The sequence below is a fragment of the Triticum aestivum genome, chromosome 6D, assembly GCF_018294505.1.
Source record: "Triticum aestivum cultivar Chinese Spring chromosome 6D, IWGSC CS RefSeq v2.1, whole genome shotgun sequence".
NCBI classification, from domain to species: domain Eukaryota; kingdom Viridiplantae; phylum Streptophyta; class Magnoliopsida; order Poales; family Poaceae; genus Triticum; species Triticum aestivum.
In genome coordinates, this window is record NC_057811.1 from 304,900,178 (window position 1) to 304,913,030 (window position 12,853).

Consider the following 12,853-nt stretch of genomic DNA (forward strand, 5'->3'; position numbering starts at 1 on the left):
CTCTCTGAAGTCGGACCTTATTGAAAAGTAGTACACTTTCTTTCGTGGTGTTCAGGATCCCATGCTTTGTAGTTCACGCATGGCTTTCTCTAACGAAGCTAATGCCGAAAATTAAAGACCTTAAACGGAAAGACACAGGAGGTGGCGAAAAACAAAAAAAGAGAAAGAGCTTACAAACTTCTCTAAACCCGGTAGCCAGCGGAACCCTTATTCATGGGTTAGGGACTAGCATTGAACAAAGTTGGTGACAGCCGAAGAAAAAGTGAAAGGGCAAGTAAATAATCTAAACATGCGGGTAAGCAGCAAAAAAAAGAATAAAAGTAATGCGCCCTACCTGTTAGTAAAGTAAGGCCTTCCAGAGCCTATCTAACACAGACATACATGCAGATGAGGACACAAAAATAAATGGACGTCGATCCGGTACTGAAACTGCATAGCAAAAAATGCAATATGTTCATACTTGATGAAACGCACATCATCCAATTCATGATTTAAGAACAAGAGAACGAGATATTGAGTTTTTTTTACATCTGTAACTACATTCTCACATTTCTTTTTTGATCTCATGACTTTTTATGCGATCGGAAAATGAATGAAATCAGAAAGATAGGCGGACGACTTGACCATAAGGTCGTATGTTTTCGTGAGCAGTAAGCAGCGGATCTCCCCTTTTTGGGGGAAAGCTGGTTAAAAAAAACTAGGGATAGCTAGCAGGTATTTTCTAAAGGTTCAAAAAGAAGGTATTTCAAAAGGGCTTTGGCAAAGGAGGTTCACCTTGCCTGCTTTCCTTGTCCTCCGTTCATCGATATCCTATACTGGATACCTTTGCCTTTTCCGAGTGGAGGCAGTAGGCTATTCTCGTTCTTAGCTTTATACGCCAAAACATGCCATTGCGTAGGCTCGTAGGCGTAATTCGTATTCGTATTTGTTATTGGCGTACGTAATTTCCTTACTATGTCTATCGCTCGTAGGAATATCTCTAAATAGGAATCGTAGTCCTCGTATGTACATCTTTCGTATTGTGATAAAGCACCTATGCCGCTAGAAATAGTAGCGCCTTAAAGAAGGCGTTCCAGGTTCTTTTTCCCCTGGTTTGTATCAGAGCTGACCACTGATAATAGGAAAAATGAAACATTTGGTGTGTTTTAATTCATTCTCAATCTTGTTTCCCCTTGCGCTCCGAGGGAAATAAAGGGGAAATCACTGATTCATTTGGAGCTGTTTTCTAACTGACTCATTGACATGAGAGATTGGATGCGATGCGCCAGTCACTCGTACTACAGCGGACAAAGGTCACCGGCAAATGACCGTTTCACAATGGAACCTGGCACTACTGTTTGCCCTAAGGGCCGACCCACCTTTTCAAAGAAACAGACACATGAAATCACTATATTACGCATTTCGAGATAAGAAAGTGGAGAATGCACTCTTCCCTTTTTTTACATTTTAAACTCATGTTCATGGTCTGTTTTATTCCCAATTGTTGCCCTTGTGAAAAGAAAGAAGAGAAATTGGGCCATGTTTCCCGAGAGAGACTGCCTTCTCTCAGGCCAGCAGTCTTATACTTATAGTCGACTGCTCTATGACGATCTGACCTCTTTCCTGGGCTCTACTTGCTCGTCTACACTCCGACCAATTCAGTCAAAATCGAAAAAACAATGTTTCCTTGAAAAAGTCTAAGAAATAGTAGTAGTAGTCAAAAAGTGCACTTTTCCATATATTTTGATTTATAGGGATCCATATCTTTATCTCTATCCACAGAGATACCTATCTATATAGAGAGAGATTTTTCTCAAAATTGATCTAGACTATTCTCTATCCGGATAGATATGTCCCTATGAGCGACTAGGCCGATCTTTTTTTATATGTTTTGGCCACGTCCGTTTCCGCTCCGAAGAGGAAGGTTTGGATCTTTCAATCTTATGTCGTGAGGGATGTGACCTATGTTAGGTCCATAAGATAGCACAGCTTTTAGTGTTCTATGATTCACCTCCAAATAATGAGTAGGTAGTTCGATCCTTTTGATTCTTATCTTCCTAGTAAACGGGGATCCGGAGCAATAGGTCGAATTACTATATAAAGAAGACTTTTCTACAAAAGGACTTATTGTTCGAGTTGGAAGATTTCGGTTTTTCTCCTTCCCTCTTTTCAATAAGAAGAAGTATTTGAAATGAAACAAATTCCTCTTCATTCTGTTGTGCTCAGCGAAGGAACTGCCTAAGCATACTTTTGTGGATCCAAACTTCTTTGTTCTTTCAAAGTCTTCTTCTTGCATATAAGAACGCAACTTTTGCAATTCTTGGATTTGAGTAGTAAGCGGCATCCCCTCTGAGTTGTGAGTAAGCGGAACCATTCTTTTTTTGTTCTTCTCCAGATTCTGGCCGGTAGGAATTTGCCTCTTCTTTTTCCAACTGATATGGCCGATAGGAATTTGCCTATGATTTTTCCAACTGATATGTCGATATAGAAAGATCTCCTTATTTCAAAACTGCGGGTTCTCGCGTCATTTTCTTTAAAAGATATTAGATCACCGTGGGAAACTTTCAAATGAGTAATGGTTACCAGTCCATTATTCAAACAAACCCTTCGATGACTTATCGGCTGCCTTGCTTGAAGAAGAGTGTCACTAAAATGGAGACGAACCGGAATCACGTCCGATCTTGTTTCTTGATTGAGTAAAAAAGGGATATATGAAGTTCGTTCTCTTCCTCTGTGCATCTCCCTTATGGGTAAATCCCCATAATAAAGAGACAACTTTCGTGTAGTTTGTGATTTGATGTTACTGTTTAAATTTTCTCTCCGAGAAAGATTTCTTTTAATGGATCTCCTCTTGTTCCTCAATCTTCGGAGAATACGGCGTTGGATTAGAGAAAGTTCTCTGTTCCGAACATTTCATGGAAGTAGACGACACGTTTTAAATCTTAATGCTGGCATGGCATAATTCGTTGAATTAGTCTTTTTCGCCACATCGCATATAAAGGGAATCGAACCCAACTCTTCCACGAACCCCCCACGAATGGCCCTCCCTTAATTCAATGAACTATGAGAATTCCTTTTTTCGTTTTTTTCTTTTCAGTTCTCATAAGTCCTTGATATACTAGCAGAAACTCAATACTTGACCGACTGCGTCACAGTGCTCAGGTAAAGTGGCAGTGGTTGAAAGTGAGCGGAAACGTCAGTGTTTTCTGTGCGTTATGATAGTAGTGGTGAAAGAAAATCCAATTCAAATATCTCAACGTAAAAGGAAAATCGTTTCACTTTGAAAGGAAAGCTAGCTATATGAGATCGAAATCACTCTATCTACGATATTCATTGCACCATGATTGAAGGACAATGAGGGGCAGGTTATATTCCCTTTCTTCTGATTGATTGAGGAATCGCTGATAATGACACCACGTCTATAGCATCTACTGCTATTGCAAGGCCCCACTCGATCTATCTCCCATTCACTTAACAATTCCTCCGGCTCTCGCCGACTATTATTTTTCATTCCCAAATCCATTCTTGTCTAAGCTGCTCATGGTACTACTTTTTTTATTTTGCGTTATTTTATTAGGCGGAAGATCAGGAAAATTAGGTAGTATCTAATATGTCCACGAACTAAGTATAATCTCCGAAACCCACATTAATCCATTTTATATAGAATCTATCTCCTTCCGTAATCCATTCCTCCATCCCACACTCTTCTCATAGTTATGAGTGAATCTGAATCCTCAAAAAAAATACCGAAGACAAAGAGAAGACATCAGGGAGCGGAGAGAGAAGAGAGCGGTTGTTGGAACAGCAAGCCCTACTTCCTTCACTGGGACACTAGCACCAAACAAAAACAAAACTAGACTGCCCGAACAACAAGTCCTGCCCCTTCCTCCCGGATCTGCACGTTGAACAAACAAAGACACTCCCCCTCATCTGATAAAAACGAGTATTATTTCTCAGTTGGCAACAAAGAAACGCCTGGCAGAAGAAAGTAGTTATTCTTGCATCTCTGCTACTAGGAAAGTAAGTCATTGACAAAGGACCCAACCCTTCTGAATTCGCTGAGCGAGACCTAAGATCGGAATGAACAGCTGTCGAAACCCTGAGCCCATCGTGTCTGCCAGCTATGCAATGGCTCTACTGGAGATTCCGTAGGGAGAGGAGTCGCTAACCTTTCCTTCAGTCAATCACGAGAAATTTGTGAATCGAATCCGTTGTCATTAGAGTGATCAACTATATACGCTAATTATTCAAACAGATGCTCTCCGGCGGAAATGAACCACAAGAGACTAAGCCCTGCCGATAGCAGTAGAAGCTTTAGCCACAGAGTGACTTTTTAATTGACACCCACTAGTGGTCAGTTTCTACTTCCAAGTTGACTGGACCAGGTACCACATTTACCATAGGATATGCTTATCTGACGAGGTCCCTCGAGTCATCTCTGCCACTTGGCATTGCTTATGAGTTGTTCTTAAATGCTCTTCAAAGTACTCAAGCTTCAAACTCCTTGCTAACCGATAAAAGGAATCAAGCTTAAAGGACTATATGACTAGCTCTTCCACATCCTCGCCGCCATTCATAAGGCTTTCAAGGAATATTGAGATATCTACAAAAAAGAGAAACAAACATTCTCAGTTGGTCCACTATTAGCAAGGCCTAAAGTCTTCACTTCATCAGTCTAGGAATAACACTAAAGTAGCACCCCTCACTACATTCTTGTTCACTGAACATAGATCTATAAAGAACAGTGCACTGGTACACGATATGATCTGTCATCATGACCCATGAACTGAGCTTCTCACTAATCGAAATGGTCCTCTCAGCATGTTTCAAGGGAAGCAAGAGATCGTTTTCTTAGGATATTAGTCACCCAATCTTCCCAATAGTATTCCTTAACTCATGAATTGATACACTTGTTCATTCTCTTTCTATTTCCACTGGTTTCTTTTGTTCACTTGCAATGCGGCAGTTTTGAATCCATTTTACTCCATGTCTCTCTCTTTTCTTCCTGATGAGGGTGATGTAGTCCGGGTATCCGATCATCATGACTGGAATTCAAGAGGATTCCTTGAGTACTCGTTACTTCGAGGTCAAATGGTGCGATGGTATTCATCCAAAATAGGAAACTGGTAGCGACTTGCATTTGATGGACTCTTCCTTCCTGTAGGAATAGGGGAGAGTGGTAACGTGAGCCACCTTTCCTTTATACAGCAGTAATAGCACATGCAAGTTCCTAGGGTCTATATAGCTAGTCAAGGATCATAAAACAATTAGCAAATCATCAGTGGACTCCAAATAGCTATTTCATTGAATCGTACACGTGATTAGGCGGGGACAGGATTCGAACCTGCAGTCTTCAGGTCATGAGCCTGATGAGTTGATCGATTCCACTACCCCGCTTTAGTCTAAACCTTTCATTAACATACAGAAAGTAGAGTTCGATGCCAGGCGGATACTTGACATGTTCCCCTCGGGATACCTTCTTCTTACATAAGCATCTGTCTCTGAGGTTGACATAACAGATCTAGCTAATGATACAGGAACGGTTGGCCAGATGAAAGGAAGCAGGCAAGTCGATTGATCAAGGAGAAAACCTTGATCTTTCCTTTACCCCTAGATTTCGGACTATCCGGAAGGAGCACGAGGAGATTTGGCACATCAGCACGCATTCCTACTACTTGTTAAAACAAACTGCTATCATGGCGAAGCTCTACTAAGCTATATCAATAGGCTCCGCTCCTTTCCTGGACTGGACTGAAACTAATAGGTTGCTTCCTCGTCTGTACTTCAACTAGGAGGTTGTTGATATCACTCTAGATTCTCAAAAGGATATTGGATTGATTTCAAATCAAGGAAACTATTCAAATCGGGTAGCGAACCTATTGTTCCTTATTCTTTTGTCCTCCTCGGCTCTAGTTGAACAATGCACACACCCCGCTTTAGCTGCACATAATAAGGAGATCCGTGAGGCTGCTAGCTATTAGTTAGTGCGATGCGAAGTTCAGTAGCAGACCAGAAACAAATATTGACTTCTACTCTCCAAAGCAGACCAGAAACTAGTATCGACTTATCCTCGGGGGGAAGAAGTCTTCATTGGGCCCATTGTCAAATAGCTCTAAGGAAAAGGCTGCACTGAACTAGAAACCACTAGGTTCGCCTTGCCCGGGAGGACTTGATCTTCTTGATTGAGCAGATCAACGCATCCCACTATCTGAAAGAAAAGAAGGAACGCAGCCTTTCTCTTCTCCAGAACTGAACGGGGAGAGTAGTATCCTGCACTAACCAATTAGAAGCAAGAGCTATGGGCATACTTAACTAGAACTCCCTCTTAATGAACTTCACTAACCAGCCCTAACTTAATGGAACTTACCTTAGTACACTATTTCTATTATACAGAGCAAGAGAAAGAAAACGATCTTCTTATCTTATCAATCCTAAGCAGGAAAGTCCTGTTAGTGAGTGGTAAAACAATAGATCCGACTAAACTAGTCCTCGTAGATTCAAGTAGTGGATCGGTACAATGGTTGTCTTCTCCTTTTGTCCGTAACAGGTCCAAAACTCAAGACTTTGCGCACCCACCATTCACTAAATTAAGGAAGAGAAGCGGGTTGTGAAGCCCCTACTTTGAAGGGGCTATTATGCCCTGACTTTTTGTCACTCATACACGAAGTCAGTAGTGAAACGGGTTCCCCTACCGTAATCTTTCACTAGCCCCAATGGATACACACATTCGATAGAATCATAGTTTCCCCTACTTTCAATTGCTAATCGACGATGAAGCTCTTTCCCCTTTCTTTGACATCCTTCCTGATATCCCTTAACTAATACTTGCCCACCTCCTCTCATTGAGCACTGTCTTCAGCAAAAGTAGGTTTCTAGTTTGCTTTGTTTGTGGACAAGAAGGGAGAAGTGAACTGCTGACTAAACCAGAAGTCATACTAGCCCATTCCTTCCCAGAACTGCACCGACTACAAGATGTATGAACCTATCGATCCACTTGTAGGGCGGAGATTGTATTTCTCTTTCCAGCGTTCAAAGCTCCAAGTGCTAGAATCAATGGATGCATGCCCAGCTCCAAATACAGATGCAAAGCCTCCAGACGGTACTGATTCGGGAAGTAGTTGCGGTCACGTTTTCTTCTGGTGGATGGTATCGATCAGCGTTTGAAGGAAGCTCTGTTTTCCTATCAGCATTAGTCAGCTTTCGAGTCCTTCAAGCGAGTGCCGCAGGGAAAGGAAGAGTATTTCATCATGGCCATTTATTAGGACTACTTGGATAAGTTAGGACAGTTTCTCTAAGGCCAGTTGTTGAGTTAGTCGGTTCATAGGTTGTCGTAAAATATGGGTGTAGGAAGCCTGGACTCTGATTACCGATTATGAAAGCGAGGACTCTTTTTCTCTCTCCCCATTAACGGAAAACTATCTTAACCTCCTTCAGCAAGTTCGTTATCTACAAGTAAGTTAGAGAATTCCTGTTGTCAAGCTAGTTATCTTATACAATACTTTTCTATAAGGCCTGCAAGCAGGTTCAGGTGGAAGCAAGAAAGTAACACCACCTGGTTTTAGACCGGGTGTAACTCTTTCTCTTTTGCCCTTTATGCCAGCCTGTTCCCTAAGTAGGATAAGTTCATTGTATTATTACAGGTAGTATTGCTCTCAAAGCTAGGAAGGAATGGTAAGGAGCAAGCTTATTTACTAAGATCCTAGCGAGTGGAATACTTTAAACGAGTAGGGGAGCGAGCGGAGTACTTTACGCAAGTAGTGGTTTACCAGGAACTCGTATAAGAGCTAGTCATATAGTCCTTGAAGCATTATTCCTTTTATCGGTAGGGCTGTTAGGAAGGAGTTTGAAGCTTGAGTACTTTCAGCTTTCCTGTTTTAGCTAGGAATGAAGTTGGTTCAGAGGTGTCAAGTAGAGAGGTTAGATCTTCTCTTCCTTCTCGTACTGCGAGTAATATCTCTACTACACTTTCCACTTTATGTTGATCAGTTTGAGCATGAGCAGCTCGTTCAGGAGCAGCCGCCCGTGGAACTCTTGTTTTGAGGAAGCAATGAACATTGTCTTTTTCCATTCTCAATAAATGAGGAAGGAGGGGTGAGGTCCTCACTTGCGAGTGAGGCAAGGCTTTCTTTTATAATACATCCTACCCGATTTTGGTTGACGATTGCGTTCTATTCCAATTATTCACTTGTTTTTCTTGTCACTGTGGCGAGACCAGATGAGAGAGAGAACTATTTTCCATTTCCAGACAGACCCCGAGCCGAGGTTGGAACAATTCTTTATTTTCTTGTTGGTTCCTTCTTTATTATTTATTCCAAGTTTTTCTCTTCCATTCGGTTCATTAGCTTTAGGAAAAATAGAAGCTGCGGAAATGCTCGCTTCTAAAAGGCTTAAAGGCTCTGATCAAGGCAATGAAATTTTTTCACTTGGAAACTAATAAGAAAGGAATTCAAATCATAGTTCAATACAGACTTTTTCTCTTTTAAGAAGCGTGAAACTTTCCTTCCAATACTTGTGCGCTCTACCATCTCTACTGAACAAACCCACTACACATCGAGTGGCAGGGTATGTGTGTAGGCCTTTTCAAGGACATTCGAAACAACATGTCAATAAATTGCTATAGAAAGTGGGGCTAGATCGAGAGTTCTGACCTTTTCGTGGGTTGGGTGATCTTCAAACTCTTGTTTTTCTAGCGAAAGAATGCCCTTCTGAGCGATGATCTCCTACAAGCGAGTATAGTAAGGTTGACTTCAATTGAGACAGAAATGTCACTGGTCAGCTCCTTAGCGTGACAATTAACACCACTTTCTTATTACCTAAGAGATTAGATAAGGGAGGAAGGCAGGCCAAAGCTTATAGATTCGGAGATCGTACTTCTAACGCTTTGTCTGAGTCAGTCCTACGACCCCTTCTGGCTGAGACACGAATCCTAGCCTATCTGAGTCGCAGAATGAAGGGCTCTTCAGAAGGCGCCACCCAAGTCTCCTTTGATACTTCGGAGTCAGGATTTTTTTTCCAAGGAAGGCGGATTTTCTGCGTTCCGCAGCACGAACAGGGTGTACAGAAGGTCGATGTGCCATCTTTCTAACCACCTTCATTTGTTGTATGATCAGTAGGGAAGGGAGCCTTTGATAAAGGGACCCCCAACCAAGAAATCTACTGTCTCAGAGCGACAGTCAAGCTCGTATCGCGGAACTAGAACATTTGTTTGATTGATAGGTCATATAGGAAGCAGGCAAGCAAACCAAGTTATAGGTTTGGAAGTTAGAACTCGGAAAGGTTGTCCTGTGACTACCTTTGAAGTCTTTGGGTAGGACATCAGGCTAAGGTCTTATGATAAGCCACGCGCATATGAGGTTTACTACAGCCCTAAAGCTCTGTCCCCTATCCTACCACTAGATCTCCTATGCCGGAACATAAACAGAGAAAGCTGTGAGTGTAGTCTTAGGAACGAACCCGGAGTTGCTCTCGCAAAAAGATTGTACTAAAGAAGCTAGAAAGCTCAATTCCAAGCTTTAAACCTCTGGTCCACGGGTCGGTGAACGAATGGGTTTTGGGAAATAGAGAACATGGACTCGATTGAACAAAGGTGGCACCGGAATGAATAGCCCACTTGTTTCGGGCAAGAATGAATGGGACTGATCGACTCGAGTTACCGAGCGACCTCCACTCTTCGACTCGAGCTTTCGCTTCTGCTTTTCTCTTGTTTTGATTTATTAGCTTTTTAGGGAAAGAAGAGGGTCTGAAATACAACTATGTCTATGAGTGCCACGAATGAACCTTCGGTTCTTCCCAAGAACAAGGAGACATGAACTAAATAACTCGTATCAGGCTACGGGAATAGTGAACGGGAAGAAGGAACTAGTGAGGCTTTCGTTGGTCAAACAATATTCCCTCCTCACTTGAGGAGAGTGAAGGTCATGACTTATTGAAGCAGAACGTCAATTGGCCAAGAGAAGGGGAACTCCTTTCCTCGGCAACTATTGAATTGCCTATCTAACAGTGGAGTGAAGCGGAACGTTGAACGGGACACTCGTGTCGTCGGTTATCCAATTTCCCTCCTTTCTGTTTCGACAAAGAAAACGTTTAGGTATCGGTAATAGGATTCCCACTATGATTTGCAGAAACAGATAGATTCTATAATAATCCATAAATAATATATAGAATCAGGCTCCATAATCAAGTGCTCGCTGTGAGAAGAAGATCTACAGGCATGTACCCATTTGTCCCTGCAAAATAAGTTTGAACCCGAGTGAGTATGGACCATACGCTCATCTTTCTTCTCAATCTACACCTCGTTCCGCGAGAGACCTATCCTCGTTTAAAAATAAAGGACCGTAGTGAGGATCAATCCTGGATAAGCGAGTCAGTGTAGGGACAGAGGCTGATGATTCTAAAGGTGATTTCTAACTACAAGATGACTTTATTTGAAAACGGAATCCAAATATCAACAAAAAGATGAATGGAAAGTCTTGTCGATATGAATTGATCTTCAACCCAAGGACAATGCTTCGATTTCTATCTTGACTTCTTTCTTGGATGCCTGAAGTTTGTGTTCGCATTTCATCAAAGGAAAAGTGGGTTGTACCCACATGAAGAAAAGAGTTGCTCGTGTAAAAGCAATATCTTCTATTTGACTTATCTAGCCATGTCTTGTCTTGCACATACTCGGCTCGGTGAATGGTTCATCTTCGATTGGCATGGTCCTTTGGATGTAAGAGATCTCGTTTGCTGGCCGGGCCCTTCCATGAGTTTAGATCTCTATGTATGAATCTCTTATGAAATCCCATACTTTTTATCATTTCAGAATGATCAGCATACTGTGTGACTTCTGCGTGACAGTTCTTGCATTTAGTTTGTTGCTTTGCATGAACATTTAGATATTGGAAAGCGAACTCCCTGAATTAGGAATTTCATAGATAGAGAAGGACGGGCAAAAAGAGAGAGACTGACTAACTACCCGGATCAATGCTGATTGACGACTGAATAAATAGCCGGAAGCAACAACTACACGAGAGAGAAAGAGCGGATCCAACTAAGGAAATGCGGTACCTGTTCTGTCGGAGCTAATCATGCAAAGCTAGCGTAGCGCCAGCCGTCAAAGTGAATGAATTCGAAAGAACGCAGAAGTAAGGAAATGAGATGACTCTTTCTTGAACAATTTCATAAGCATATCTTCCCCTCCACACCAATCACGAGTTTTTTTATTCCTCTCGTATATCGTCGTCACGCCCTTAATGATAGGTTTTGAAAAAGATTTTTCATGTCATTCCCATTTAGGTTCGATTCGGATCCCTCTGTTGTTTCCCTTTCCTCCCGAACCTTTTCCTCAAAATGATAAAGAATCTGGTACACTCGAATTGTATTATTTAAGTGCTTATTGCTTGCCAAAAATCCTACTTCTACAATTGGTAGGTCACCGGGTTAATCAAATAAGTCGTGTTTTCTGTGCTTTTCCCATGTTACAACTTCCGTACCAATTCGATCGATCCGGAATGGATCGGTTAAACATTCTATTAGGGGGCCCGGTCTTGACTCTTCTGTGTGGTATTCATTCTCGTTCGGCTCTTGGAATCACATCCAGCAGTGGTTGGAACAGCTCGCAAAATCCAACCACTTCACCTACTTTATTGCCCCAACCGTTTCCCGTACCTCTATAGAAACAAAAGGGTTTCATGTTCTTTCATCGATTGGGTATTCCTCTCCTTTTGTATCTCTTTATCCAATTTCGGTCTCGATTAGTTCACAAGATTGAATGGCCAAGTCATGGAAAAGTCGTTATTCGATTGTTTTAAAAGAATGTTGAGCCGGGCCCGGGTATGTAAGTTCAGCGATGTACAAACAAGGATTTATTTTACTTCCGCACCTAGGTTGGGGGTTCTATTTAGGAAGAATAAGGAAGAGGAATAGAATCTCATTCATGCGTTCATGCTAACAGAAGAGCGGATCCAATATACATAAGGCATCGGTTGTTCTTAACAGCGATGGCTATTCATTTAAGTCTTCGGGTAGCACCACCAGATCTTCAACAAGGTGGAAATTCTCGTATTTCGTATGTACATGTTCCTGCGGCTCGGATGAGTATAGTTATTTATATCGCGACAGCTATAAACAGTTCCTTGTTCCCATTAACAAAACATCCCCTTTTTCTTCGTTCTTCCGGAACCGGTACAGAAATTGGTGCTTTTTCTACTTTGTTTACGTTAGTGACTGGGGGGTTTCGGGGAAGGCCTATGTGGGGTACCTTTCGGGTGTGGGATGCTCGTTTAACTTCTGTATTCATCTTGTTCCTTATTTACCTGGGTGCACTGCATTTTCAAAAGCTTCCTGTCGAACCGGCTCCTATTTCAATCCGTGCTGGACCGATCGATATACCAATAATAAAGTCTCCAGTCAACTGGTGGAATACATCGCATCAACCTAGGAGCATTAGCCGATCTGGTACATCAATACATGTTCCTATGCCCATTCCAATCTTGTCTAACTTTGCTAACTTCCCCTTCTCTACCCGTATCTTGTTCGTTCTGGAAACACGTCTTCCTATTCCATCTTTTCCCGAATCTCCCTTAACGGAAGAAATAGAAGCTCGAGAAGGAATACCACTAAAAACCTAGTTCGCTCTCAAATAAAAACCTAGTTCACTCGCTAAAGCATCCATGGCTGAATGGTGAAAGCGCCCACCAACCTAGAAAGGCAAAATGGGTCAAAAAGTAAGTTCGATTCCTGCCGGATGCACTGCCTCTTAAAGACAGAAACAGAGGAGGGAAAGAAGGTAGTATAGGGAACTTGCTTTTGGATTCTTATCGAAAGTGAATCCCTCTAACACTTCTGTTAGTGTTTTATGAGAAAATCTTTTATAGACACAACAAGTGTGAAA

The 12,853-nt window shown here is 41.9% G+C and overlaps 1 pseudogene; it reads right to left on the bottom strand.

Moving 5' to 3' along the window:
• Positions 1 to 1,762: 1,762 nt before the first annotated feature.
• LOC123141519 (ribosomal protein S4, mitochondrial-like) lies at positions 1,763 to 2,934 on the bottom strand (annotated as a pseudogene).
• Positions 2,935 to 12,853: the final 9,919 nt, after the last annotated feature.